This window comes from Ictalurus punctatus, chromosome 11 (assembly GCF_001660625.3).
Source record: "Ictalurus punctatus breed USDA103 chromosome 11, Coco_2.0, whole genome shotgun sequence".
Taxonomy (NCBI): Eukaryota; Metazoa; Chordata; class Actinopteri; order Siluriformes; family Ictaluridae; genus Ictalurus; species Ictalurus punctatus.
In genome coordinates, this window is record NC_030426.2 from 19,712,875 (window position 1) to 19,726,012 (window position 13,138).

General features: G+C 38.0%; 1 long non-coding RNA gene across 1 annotated transcript; it reads left to right on the forward strand.

Annotated features, from left to right (window-relative positions):
- Window positions 1-8,601: 8,601 nt before the first annotated feature.
- LOC108271725 (uncharacterized) lies at window positions 8,602-12,894 on the forward strand. The gene is made up of 3 exons (XR_001813921.3): window positions 8,602-10,850; window positions 11,536-11,582; window positions 12,215-12,894. It is a non-coding gene; the product is annotated as an uncharacterized LOC108271725 (long non-coding RNA).
- The last annotated feature ends 244 nt before the right edge of the window (window positions 12,895-13,138 follow it).

The window sequence follows — 13,138 nt, forward strand, 5'->3', positions numbered from 1 at the left end:
TTCAGTAATGATCCAAATAATTATTGCCTCTTGGATATTGGATTCTTGTGATCACTGCAGGATATTTGCAAAGATAATCTAGTGCGAGGACATGTTTCTTCTATGACTTGTGCAGAAGGTTAAAGACGGCTGATTTGATTTCACAGTTCCATAGACATACTGTAGGATCTTTTATAGCCAAAGTGTAACTTTTTTTTTTTTTTTTTTAAACATTCAAATCACGAGCCTAATATGAATAGTGAGATTGCGTACATATATATATATATATATATATATATATATATATATATATATATATATATATATATATATATATATATATATAAAAAAGACGTTTACTCTTCTTGAATTTCTTTGCATAATGTACATTGCAGATGGATTTGAGAGGCTGGACTGCTGCTTCGTCTCAGATGATTCTCAGATGACACGAAATATTTTCGAATAAAATTACTTTACTCATTAAATCTGACTCCAAAGGATGAGCTGCATATATTTTGTAATCTTGCATTTATATCCCCACCGACGTTAATTGCCAAACTTGCTTGACCAATACGTCCATAGAAAAACGGATCCTTAAGCACACTGTGGATGGTTAACAATTCTACTTGGAGCTTTTTCTGAAAAGGAAATACTCTGTTGTAAGGTTTTATATACAGTAGAACTGTTCATATTTGTACTAATTATATTTTCCTTCTTTATCTCTGCATGCATGTTTGTGTGAATATGTGTGAGTATGTGTGTGTCTACACGTCCTTATGCATGTGTAAGTGTAGAATGCATGCCTCAGCACTGGTAAAAGAGAGTGTGTGTTTGTAATAGACTTCTGGCAGTACATATCTGCCATTCCTCAAGTCTTCAGTATGCAGAAAACATGGTGCTATAATTAACCAAACTCTCCTATGTCACTCCATCGTCCATGCTGCACTGACCCTGTAATATTTCATCCAATTTGTGTGGTTTGACGGGCCATCCCTTTGCAGAGGCTTTTGGACTGACAGTGAAGGTCTGGGGACGCCCACACTGCGCACGGCTTTAGCATAGTTCAGAGCCTTCATATAGAGTTTGTTGCAAGGTTCACTTCTCTCAAGTTCAAAGCCTGGATGTGATACACTTTTAGAAAAGAAAAAAAAAAAAACAGTTCCATTTGGCTCCCTGAGGAAATCATTAAATGTACCATATGCAACCATATAAAAAAGGAGTTTCCTTATTTTTTTATTTTTTTTAAAGGTGCCAAGTAGTACCCCTTTATATAGCTGGAACTGTTAGACATCCACAGACTAAAAGATTAAAAATTATATCAGGTTTGCCTACTCTATTGTATTTTATTTGTCTAACTACAAGCTCTTTCATTTCAAACGTGTATGCTGATATCTTTTGTGTCGCACTGATACAATGGCTAAATGGTACCCCATTCAAACCATTGGAAATCATTTTAATACCCTCAAAAGGGATCAGTCAGGATTTGGTTTTCAGACCAACTGCACTATAACCTGAAATACCACTGTGGCTATTTTCAAAAACATGTAAACAAACAACAACAACAACAACAACAACAAAAACATGAACTGACTCAAACAGTCTTATAAAGCTATATGCTTTAACATACCTTCCTGAAGGTGTGTAGTGAACAGTGTGGTTTTGGAGCTGATAGGAGATCTAGTACAGTGTTGCTCATGGCCTGGAAACCATTAAGATGTGCATGGAGCTGACACTACACATTTAAATTGGCCATTAACTGACAGGCGAGTTCAGAAGTCATCTCATCAGCCTAATTCTCCAACCATCCTAATGTAGTTGTGGAGGTACTGTAGTTGGATCATTAGTCAAATACGTTCCATTATTGCTATTAGTTACACTCACTGGTGTCTAACACTGTGGAATTGGTTTGTATGGTTTCAGTAGGAATCTGTGAATTTCCCCCAAATGAAAATAGCATATTTCCATTATTAACATAGTTATAGTTTGTGAAACAACAAAATTAACATTTTGACAGTTTTTTTTAACATGTAATAAGTATTCAACCATTAAAATGTCACAAAATTATTTTTTATACTGGAATTAGTGTAATCATAGTCCCTTTAACCTCTGGTCACAGACTGAGATCATCAAGTAACACAACTTTACATATTTTAGTATTTAATAGATAAGTATACTGTGTGTGGTAATTGTAACATGCAATAAGAAGACACAAAGGTGTATACTTCAATTCAACTCAATTCAGTTTTATTTGTATAGCACTTTTAACAATGGACATTGTTCCAAAGCAGCTTTACAGAAATATATAAATTCAGGATATAGATTTTAAATGCATGAATTTATCCCTAAATACTGTGTGTACACTAAGACCTGGACTTAATGATCAAGAATTAACACAGAATAGATTAACACAATCAAGTAATAAACCAATGATAGGACGGGGGTTAGGCAGGACTAGGAAAGGGGGAAAACACAGAACATGGAACTTGTTGACATAGAAACCGTGACATAAAGAGGGAATCTGTGATGGTAATTGTAAGTCATTTCCAAATAATGAACATGTCATGTCCAAATATGGATGTTAGCATTGCCGTGTACACATTTAAAAATAAAGGTGTCAGAAAAACTTTTGGTCCATGATACTTTAACCATTTTTGCAACAATAAAAGGAATAATCATTTTTCACCACATAGTTCCTATCATGTTTTAATAACAGTAATGAGGAAAACAAAAATGGTCTATCAATCAAAAGGTTCTTTAGGAAACAACAAAACAAAGTTCTTCTCTGGTGCTACTCTGGCAAACTTATTTTTGTGCCTGATTTTACTTATTTTTTTTCCAATTATATTCTATATACTTTGCAAAGTACGCACCCAAGGAACAAACCTAGTACTGCTGTACACACCTAGCACTACTCACATCAGTTACTTGTAATTGCTGCATATTTACTATATAGTTTATTGTACTGTAATATAAAATGCTACAAAAATGGTTTCTTGTGTGTTAAGTCCATATAAGGTTTATCATTTTTGCATTATTTGTTTAGCATACTTCTGGATTTTTCTAATGCAGATCTCTTGTCCACATCCTGACTCCTGACTGAATCAAATCAGTGCTCAGCATTTAACTTGAACATGTGTTTGCATTGCGTCCTTGCATTGCGTACTGCTGACGGAAATTGCACTTAGCAAATGGCCATCATTTGTAAGTTGTTTTGCTTGGGCACTTGTGCTATAGGTTTAAGTGTAATATCATTTACACGTTCCTACTACCACATCAAATAGTAACATTCCCTTGAGCACTTTAAATATCCCTGAGCTCTCCAGCAAGGCAAAGAGTTTTGGGAGTGTCCGTGCTGTGGTGACACATTACTAAGAGCTGACGCCAGGCCCTAAGAAAAGCTCCCCCCCCCTTTCCTTTCCTTATTACCCAAACATGATGAGCATCTCTAACCTGCAGCATGAAACTCCATCCTCCTCGTGTGAATTACATGAGTTTATATTGAGATCTCAGTGGTGATGAGGAATGCTGCTTATATTTCTCCTAATGGCCATCTGAGCCTTGTTCTTTGTATGTTGCTAATAAATGCAAGACAAGTTGATGTATGGCAGATTACACCAAGCATGATCATTTCTAACAGACTAATTCTGTTCTTTGATTACTGTAAGCGAAGTCAGTATAGTCCTGGATAGGAGAAAAGTTTTTTTTTTCTTGCACCAAATAAAAACTTATTTTTATGTGGCAATGTGATACTAAATTGAGGTCATGAAATTTTAATGCATAAACATGGTTTACAATTTTTAAATTATATTTATTATTTATTTATCATATTATTATAGTAGTGCTCAGTTTGTGCACTGACGTATTAATTTCACTTGGCCTACACATATTTGTATGTCTTCCAAAATGTGAATGTGGAGTACATGTGAATATGGAGACGTTTCATAGTAATATCATGGAAGGCAAAGGCAACGAGTCTCAATACCTGTCCATAACACATCCCCGTACCAAAACACACTTTTAATGAAGTAAACAAATTTCCATAGCAGAGACTCCAACTGCTTAAACTGAAGCGTAACCTGCTTCTTTGGTTTATTCTTTATATCCTATGCACATTTTTTAAGCGTGAGTGGAAATTATACACATCGGTATCCTCTATTCAGTATCTCATGACCACATTAAACTAAATTGTGTGTACTGTACATCTTACTAACTTGTGCATCATCCCAGCCTGTCCCTCAATCAACCACAAACTCACCGTACAGCTCGGCTCACTCACACTCATGCCAACCAGGACGGCCAGGAACCTTGGGGTGATTCTTGATGATGGCTTGACCTTTGCAGACCACATCTCAGCAACTGCAAGGTCCTGTAGGTTCATCCTTTACAACATCAAGAAAATCCGACCCTACATCACCAAACAGGCTACACAGATTCTAGTCCAGGCTCTTGTTATCTCTAAACTGGACTACTGCAACTCACTGCTTTCAGGCCTCCCAGCCAGCTCCATCAAACCCCTTGAGATGATTCAGAATGCTGCAGCGCGCCTCGTCTTCAACCAGTCCAAGAGAACCCATGTCACACCCTCTTCATCTCCCTCCACTGGCTTCCTGTAGCTGCCCGCATCAAGTTCAAGGCCTTGATGCTCACCTACAAGACCTTGTCAGGAACAGCACCCTCCTACCTCAACTCTCTCCTGAAGATTTACGTTCCCTCTCGCAATCTGCGATCGATTAGCGACCGACGTTTAGCAGTTCCAACTCAGCGTGGCGCAAGGTCCCTTTCCAAAACCTTCACACCAACTGTTCCTCAGTGGTGGAATGCACTTTCAATCTCAATCCGGACCGTAGAATCTCTCACCATCTTCAAAAAACAACTAAAGACCCACCTCTTCAATGAACACCTAACAAACTCATAATAAAAAAAAAAAAAAAATAATAATAATAAAAAAAAGCACTTACACCTCTACTCTGCACTTCGCTTCTTCTGGAATTCAATTAATAGATCTCGTATGGTAGCACTTCTTGTATTGTTCTCTGCTTGATATCGCTTTGCTTGTATCTTTCTCATTTGTAAGTCGCTTTGGATAAAAGCGTCTGCTAAGTGAATAGATGTAATGTAATGTAATGTAAATGTAATATAATGTACATAATGCTTCTAAGTATATGATGTAATATAGCTTACACTGAATAAGCTTGGAACGTTTGCCATTAAGTTTGAGAAAAGGAAACGTTTGGGATGACAAATGCTAACAGTGCAATCCAGCTAACTCAGCAATCTTTGTAAAATGTGTCCCTTCAGTGTTTGGGAAATATTCTAGGGCCTAACAATTTATGGAGGGGTTGAGCCATGGGTTACTGATGGGTTTCCATATGTTATAGTTGTTATTGATATTTCTTATTCAATACTTACAATTGAAACAATACAATCAAGGCAACTAATGGTTAAGGGCCTGGCTCAAGAACCATTATGCGACTCAAACCTTCTGTTCACTAGAGCAAAGCCTTACTCACAGAGCCACCACTGCCATAGCGTGATTATATAATAGTGTAGAGAAGTGTAGAAGCAAGACATGGTTTTGAAATGAGTCGGTCAACAAAAGAATTGTCATTCTTCTTTTATTTTCTAGTTTGTACCAAGCAAAGAAAGGATAGCCTTAAGATTAGCAGATAATAGGCATCACAAGAGCAGGACTGATGTTCCCAGAGGTGAGAACTGCTCTTCCTTCCTCCTCCCTATGCTGGAACATCCTCACCTTATTAGCTAGGTGAGATGTGAAGGAGGCGTTAGGGAAAGTGGCGAAAGTCACAGCCCCATGCCGAGGGCTCTTCACTGGTGGGGAGGTGGACTAGCATGCAAGCTGATCACAGGAAATCACACACACCCTGATGCTGGTTGTGATCCCGGGCCATTAGTTCTCACCACTTTTGGCGCTCTGGCCAACACCAAGGGAAGTTCTTTTAGCGCGTTCATAAAATACGTCAATTACCATTGTCACAACAGAATTTAAAGCAGTGCTACTGAAAAGACAGGCACGCACTTCAAAGACAGCTGAGAGACTTTGTACAAGTGTACACATTAGTTTCAGGTAACTGTGAAGGATCTTTCAGGGTACAAGTTATGGTGTTGATTACTGGCGTGACAGGAACCATGATTAAAACAGGGAGATGGTAATGGCAAGGCATTCGTAAATTGGCTCTGTGTGCCTTTCTAAAGGGTGATGTATGACGCCATTAGAATAACCTCACAGCCCTTAAAGACACCAATCTTCTCGCCTTGTCCTTCACACATGATTGTCTTGACATTTGGGAAGCATAGAACAAATGTGTATATACAGTAGCATGTGTATGAATGAGCTAATATGGATATCAAATCAAGTGGCAACCAATGTACATGATTAAAAGCCTTAATTAGGCTTACATATTATCTACCTTTTATAACACAGCACTGTTGAATTCTCTGACAGTACTTCCGGCTGTAATTCAAATCACATGGATATACTTATTTTAACTTGTTGTCATTAGATAGTAACGAAATATTTAATGACAACATATTATAGTAACGACTCATTCACAGGGACTTGTATGATGGACGCTCCATTGAATTGATTGAAGTCTAATAATAAATGGATTAATGAATGTCCATCCATCCATCCATATTCTACCACTTATCCTTCTCAGGGTCACGGGGAAACCTGGAGTCTATCCCAGGGAGCATCGGGCACAAGGCGGGGTACACCCTGGACAGGGTGCCAATCCATCGCAGGGCACAATCACATACACATTCACACACCGATTCATACACTACGGACACTTTGGAAATGCCAGTCCGCCTACCATGCATGTCTTTGGACTGGGGGAGGAAACCGGAGTATTAATGAATGTGTTGTTACTAAACAAAAAGAAAAAAGAAAGAAAAAGATGAAAGGAGTCTCCAGTGTCAGCACTTTGTAATTGTTTTATTCATTTTGAGAGAGAGGAAAATAGAGAGACTGGTGGGTTTATAGTTGATATAAGCGATAAAAGAAACTAACTTGTCTCATGGCTGTTCAACAATATTAAATGTTACTATCAAATGGATAGAAAGCACAATGTGTTGTTCATTACTAAACTTAACATTTAAATTTTTGGTCAATTGCTATGGTATAAATTAATAAAACATTCAAATCAATAAATCAACTTCAGGGTGGTAACAGTGACTCGTCTTCGCATTGAGCGCATCACATATCCCCACCACTGATTATTCCATATTTATTCATTTTCAGTAGCCATGTTATCCTTTTCAGGGTCATGGTAGATCCAGAGCTTATCTTGGGAATACTGGGAAGAATTCACCCTGGACGAGACACCAGTCCATTGCAGTACTTATTATATAGTTATAACATAACGTTAGACGTGTGGTCAGAGGCTACGTCAAGCACACATGCACATTTAACAATGCTAAACTATCTTCTAATACCAATAACAGGTATTTTGTACATTCTTCTCTTAGTATACAGTACACACACTCTGCTTGTTGAAAGATTTCTGTGAGGCGTTGGTGTAGCACTGGCTGTAAACACTGCATTTCGGTTTTCCTAGCTAGGCCACACTGGACAAATGTTTGCCGAAACACCTCTGTAAACATGTCCACCCCATCAGGGTCAGTCAAAGGGTGGCTGAAACTCAAGCTGGCTCGCTGATACCACAGTCATGTCAACGGAAGTGTAAGCATATACTCAGTTTTCCCAACGAGTCAACCTAAGACTCCGAACACATGTCTTGTCCTCCTGCGTCCCAAAATACACGCAGCTTATTCCAGCCGACGAATTTGAGAAGATTATGTTCTGCTTGCTTAAGTGTAGAAGGCCGACAGGGTGACTGAGTGATGGTTTATGAGGGAAGGGATACGGTGCGGTAGTGGGGGCGGGCTCTGATTTTGATCCCACTGGTATTTTAAGAGAGCAGCTCATGTTTTTTTTTACTCCCTGTATATCTGTCTCTGTGTCAGTCTGTCTGTCTTGATCCTGCTGACTGGGATTGGAGTGTAGTGAGAATAGATGAGAAAAACAGCTACAGTCTTTAAAGTCTTAAGTATACTTTGTTCGCAGAATAATATTTGTATGTGAGGTGATTAGTGGAGGGTGTCAGGGACTAGGATCGTGGTGTTGTCCAAGCTGTGGGGCCTGCTAACACTTGGTGGACTGTAAACAGAGTCTGAAAAAGCCAGATCTCCCGCCTCAGCTGGTGTGGGAGCCCCTACAGGCAGGTGAAAGGTATAGCAGGATATGAGTGCTCTAGGACTGTATTTTCAAACGCCATCTTTTAGGAAATATTTTAGACCCCATTTGCCTGATATATATATTTGGACCAATTCGCTTAAAGTTAATGTAGATTTTTATTTTTATTTTAAATATATATAGTATATATATACTATATATATCTGTATAGTATCTGTATATATATACACTATATATATAGTATATATAGTATATATATACAGTATATATATTCTATATATACAGTATATATAGTATATATATATATAGTATATATATAGTATCTGTATATATATACTATATATATATCTGTATAGTATCTGTATCCCATGGATAATCTGGGTAGTGTTATATATACAGTGCACATATCTCATACACATATTTATGACCAATAAATATATTATACTTTTATATACCTATGATAGTTTTTCTGTTATAACATAGTGTAAATACCATTCATATTGTTATCTACTCAATGGCTATTGCGCATATTCACAGCCCATAGCCTTGTTATTTATTTGCTATCTATATTACATATTCAATCAGCACTTTGTTAATTTGCACAACGCTATTATTTGCACTTCTGGTAGAGGTGAAACTGCATTTGGTTGCTGAGTACCTCGTATCTCCAATGACAACAAAGTACACTCGGAATGAGGGGCCAGTTCATCCCAGAGCACCATGTACACACACACACAGTCACCAATCCACCTATCAGCAGGTTTTTTGGCAGCCATGAGGAAATCAGAGAACCCAGAAGAAACCAAAGCAGATGCTGAGAGAATATAGAAAACTCCACATAGACACTGAGCTCAGGATTGAAGCAGTGACCCTGGAGCTGTGAGGCAGCAACGTTACCTTACAAATTCTTACAAACAAGAAGAAAAATTATTTTAGAGAAATACAAGTGCAAGAGAGACACTAACTCTGCACTAACCTTTGTAATATTTCATAGTCATGTCAGGTAAATTTCAATGAATTTACAGCTGTGGTTTTACATAAGATGAGTGGATATTACTCAGATGAATACAAATGCCATCTACTGATTTTGAATTTGTGCCATTGGGTGCAAGAATATATTTTTATGGAGTGTGGAATTGCTTTGGCAAATCTGTTGAAAAACTTTACAGCTTAATAAAAGAGCGAAGTCACCTTGCTATTCAACCATTAAAAACCCAAAAGAGCATTATTACTCTGAATTTAGTTGAGTCCTGTGATGGGCATTTGACATTTTCAGAGCAACTGGTGGGTGTGTTGGTGGTTAAATATAAACAGCAAGTTTGTGGCATTGATTATTTGAGACAATCTTTGGAGTGGAGAAATAAGAGCCTGCCAAAAAGATAAATGATCTCAGGGTTGGTTTCATCACGGCAAAGGCCAACGCTCCCTTCTACCACCATTTGTGCTTCTAGTAGTATTAAAGTTTAAAAGTAAGTTGTACAAATGACCTGCTGGAGCTTCTATCTCCCAAATGGCAAGTCGAAAAGGAACAACTCTGATATATCACAGCTTGGAGTTAGAGAGAAACTTGATTCGCCAGGCTGTTACACTAGATTTATTAGTTGCTGTATTTCTCTAGCGTCAACTGATGTTCCATAAGCCTGAGCCTCCGGGGTTTCGGGTGGCCTCTCCCCCCCCCGGCAGCTGATGGAAAAGTGTTTGGATGCCGGTCTATTCATGTGAGGGTGTTAAACACAACAGATTAAGACGCTCTGCAAACCTCCAAAGCTAGCATTAGGCCACTTATCATATTAGTTTGGCTATACTAATCCATCTGATATGGTGTGTCTGCTTCCACTCCCATGCTCCACCTTCGACATGGTAACAACTCTGTAACACGAGCGGCATCAAAGCACGTAAACGTGGAGAACTTCAGCATCCTGGATTCCTGCGCTAAACCCGGTTTTGGCTTCCACTTTGTGCTGGGACGGGGGAACCTAAATCTGCACATGCCTTGGCATTTCACACAGCAGCAAGCTTAAACACTTGTTCAGCACTGCTTGTTGTAGTGTGTGTGAGGTAAACAGGTGTAAGTCTGAAGGAGTTTCGAGTCAGTTCATGTAGTGAAAGGTCAAATGACTGATTTCTGTTAAAGGTGCCTGGTCTTAAGCTTCATGATGCCATGTGGAAGTGAAATATGACTGAGGATGGCTTAATGATTGGTTAACAGTGATATGAATACACTTTGGGATGTTACTAAAGATACTGAAGTATCAATATCCACATATGTTTAGTCAGATATTCTGTATCGGCATAGTGGTCATAGTTGGAGGATGACACTGCTCACTGAGCTTTGCCTACTATATCACATTGCAAACAACGTGTCACACTTAACCTTTATTGATTTATATCAGTAAATGTTGCTTAAACTACCATCAAATCCTTGCAAAGCACTTCCATATAAAACCTCTAACCTACTCTCCTGTTAAACAGCGCAAGGCTGATTACACCTTTACACCTTACTTAACCTAAGTTGTTTTTTTTTAACTACCTTTTATATTGCAGCCACCATCTAGATCATTTACTTCATTTTCATAGCAGCGGTACAAATAATTACAGGCACCTAGAATCAGCTGAATGTCATACCTGAAGCAAGCACATGCTTCCTGATATTACGGTAGGGTGCAAATATTTATAGTGCTTAAAATTGACAATATTTCTTGTCAAGCATGATGTGATGTGATGTGTTTTATTCTTTTTATACCACAGCAATTTGGCAACAATTACAATAGTGTCATTGGGATCTTGTAAATACACCTACAGTGTACATTAAACTGATGTTTATGCTTGCGCACCCCTAAGCACATCAATATAAATCTCTGTAATGGAGGATCTGGTCCTAATGCATGTTTTTATAAGGGGTGGTGTATGATATCCCACACCTCACACCTCTCCTTGTTTTGTGCTGACTGACACACAAGCCTCAAGACAGCACTTTAGGCAGCTTAGAGCTTTTCCTGTTCTGCTGAGGCCAGGGTCGGGGTTGGACAGAGCTCTCGTCTCTTGTTCTCACACACACACACACACACACACACACACACACACACACACACACACACACATACACACATACTCACATATGCAAACACAGCTGAAGATTCTGGCAGATCAGCTACTTTCTCTCTGTTGCGAACGCACACGTGCATGTTGCTGGTTGTAAAAGTGTCTGTGCTGGCAGATGCCTGACTCTCTCTCCCATATAAGATCTTTGAGAAGCTTTCTCAGCTGTTACACTCAGATCAATTGTAATTAACCTGTGCCTGTTTTACTTCTGCTATACTTTCTCTATACTTCCTCTACAGCAACTGATCCGTCAGTGCCATTTGAATGACTGATCAAATATAGACCAGTGAGTATGGACAGACTAGATAGATATTAACAGGTTTATATGTAAACAGAAATCCTCATTCGGATACAAACCCATATACCAAAAGCAGTTTATTTGCTGTTGAATGCAAGTGCAATAAGTTTGAGAAAGATCTCGCCTTCTTGACCTCGTCAGTCTATATAACATTATCATTTTGAAAATAAAGGGGAAAGAAAGAAAAAAAGATTGAGAAATTTGGATCCATGATGATTCATCTTCCTGATGATTCACATTTGACTTGTGGAATATTCCAAATACTTCATTGCTCAGGGAACAAGGACGTAAACAGATGTTTCTCATAAACTATGTATAATATGTATAATGTGTTTCAGGCATGAGATGTTAAATAGTTTCAGAGATGAATGCAAAAAGAATCACATTTTTTGAAGTATTCTAATAATTACATTTCAAGTGTATTTAGAGTAGTAAAAGTGCTGTTTTCTAAGCACTGTAGAGGTTTTTTTTTTCATCTTTTAATATGAAAAATGTTTGAAGTTATTTATCTGAAACATGCGTGTTTATTTTACATACATGTATACGTAACTGTATTATCAGTGTATCAGAAATGGCACCTCATAGGGCATCTCAAGCACAATAATAATCTTTTCCTATAGATACAAGAAAGAAGCTGAAGGGGGAAATGTGATGGAGAAGGAAAAATCAGTCGGGTTTGTTCCCTGGCCATATGAGAAAAAGTTAATGGTGAAGAGTGAACACAAGGTGGACCATCTATACGATCCATGCTGCATCTTGCCAGGAAGCATTGATGTTAGGACACTCTCTCTCTCTCTCTCTCTCTCTCTCTCTCTCTCTCTCTCTCTCTCTCTCTGTACCTGTGTGTGTGTGTCACTAGATCACTACACTCTGTTCCCTTGTGTATGTCACATGTGGGATTTCTTTGAGATTGAACAAAGTGGTTAACATTGTACACTGCCATTCATAAAGTATTCTTAGAGTGATTTTTGGCCAAGTGCTGTCTTCTAGCAGCAAACTCTAAAAATCTGGCAGAGAATTACTGTAACATATAACATTGTACAGACAACTTAAAGTATAAATACAGCACAAGTGAAAAAACAGTAGTGTTTACCATCAACAAAAGGAAAAGTAGAAATTGTAGACCTGTGGAAAAACTGCATACATTTCAAATGTGATTAATATGTGATCGCCATTAAAACATTTGATTGTTTTCAATACATTTCAATGTGTTATGCTCTGAAATAGCACATGCGAGCTCAAGTAAACACATACGACATAATGTGAATAGTGTATCATGTGTAGAGTCATTTATTTATCATTTTGCACACATACACTGAGTATACTAGGCATTGGAATGTTTGTGACGAGGCTCAGATTCAGACATCGACAGTACACACATTCATTAGACATGACCAAACACATATATAGATATGAACGAGTAAGACGGTGCTGTAATGTAATGTAATACGGTTGATGATGTTTGGAAAGAATCAATGAAACCACATTAAAAATAAACGTGAAAAATAATTGCATGAAAAAAAAAAAAAATTATGTGAAAATAA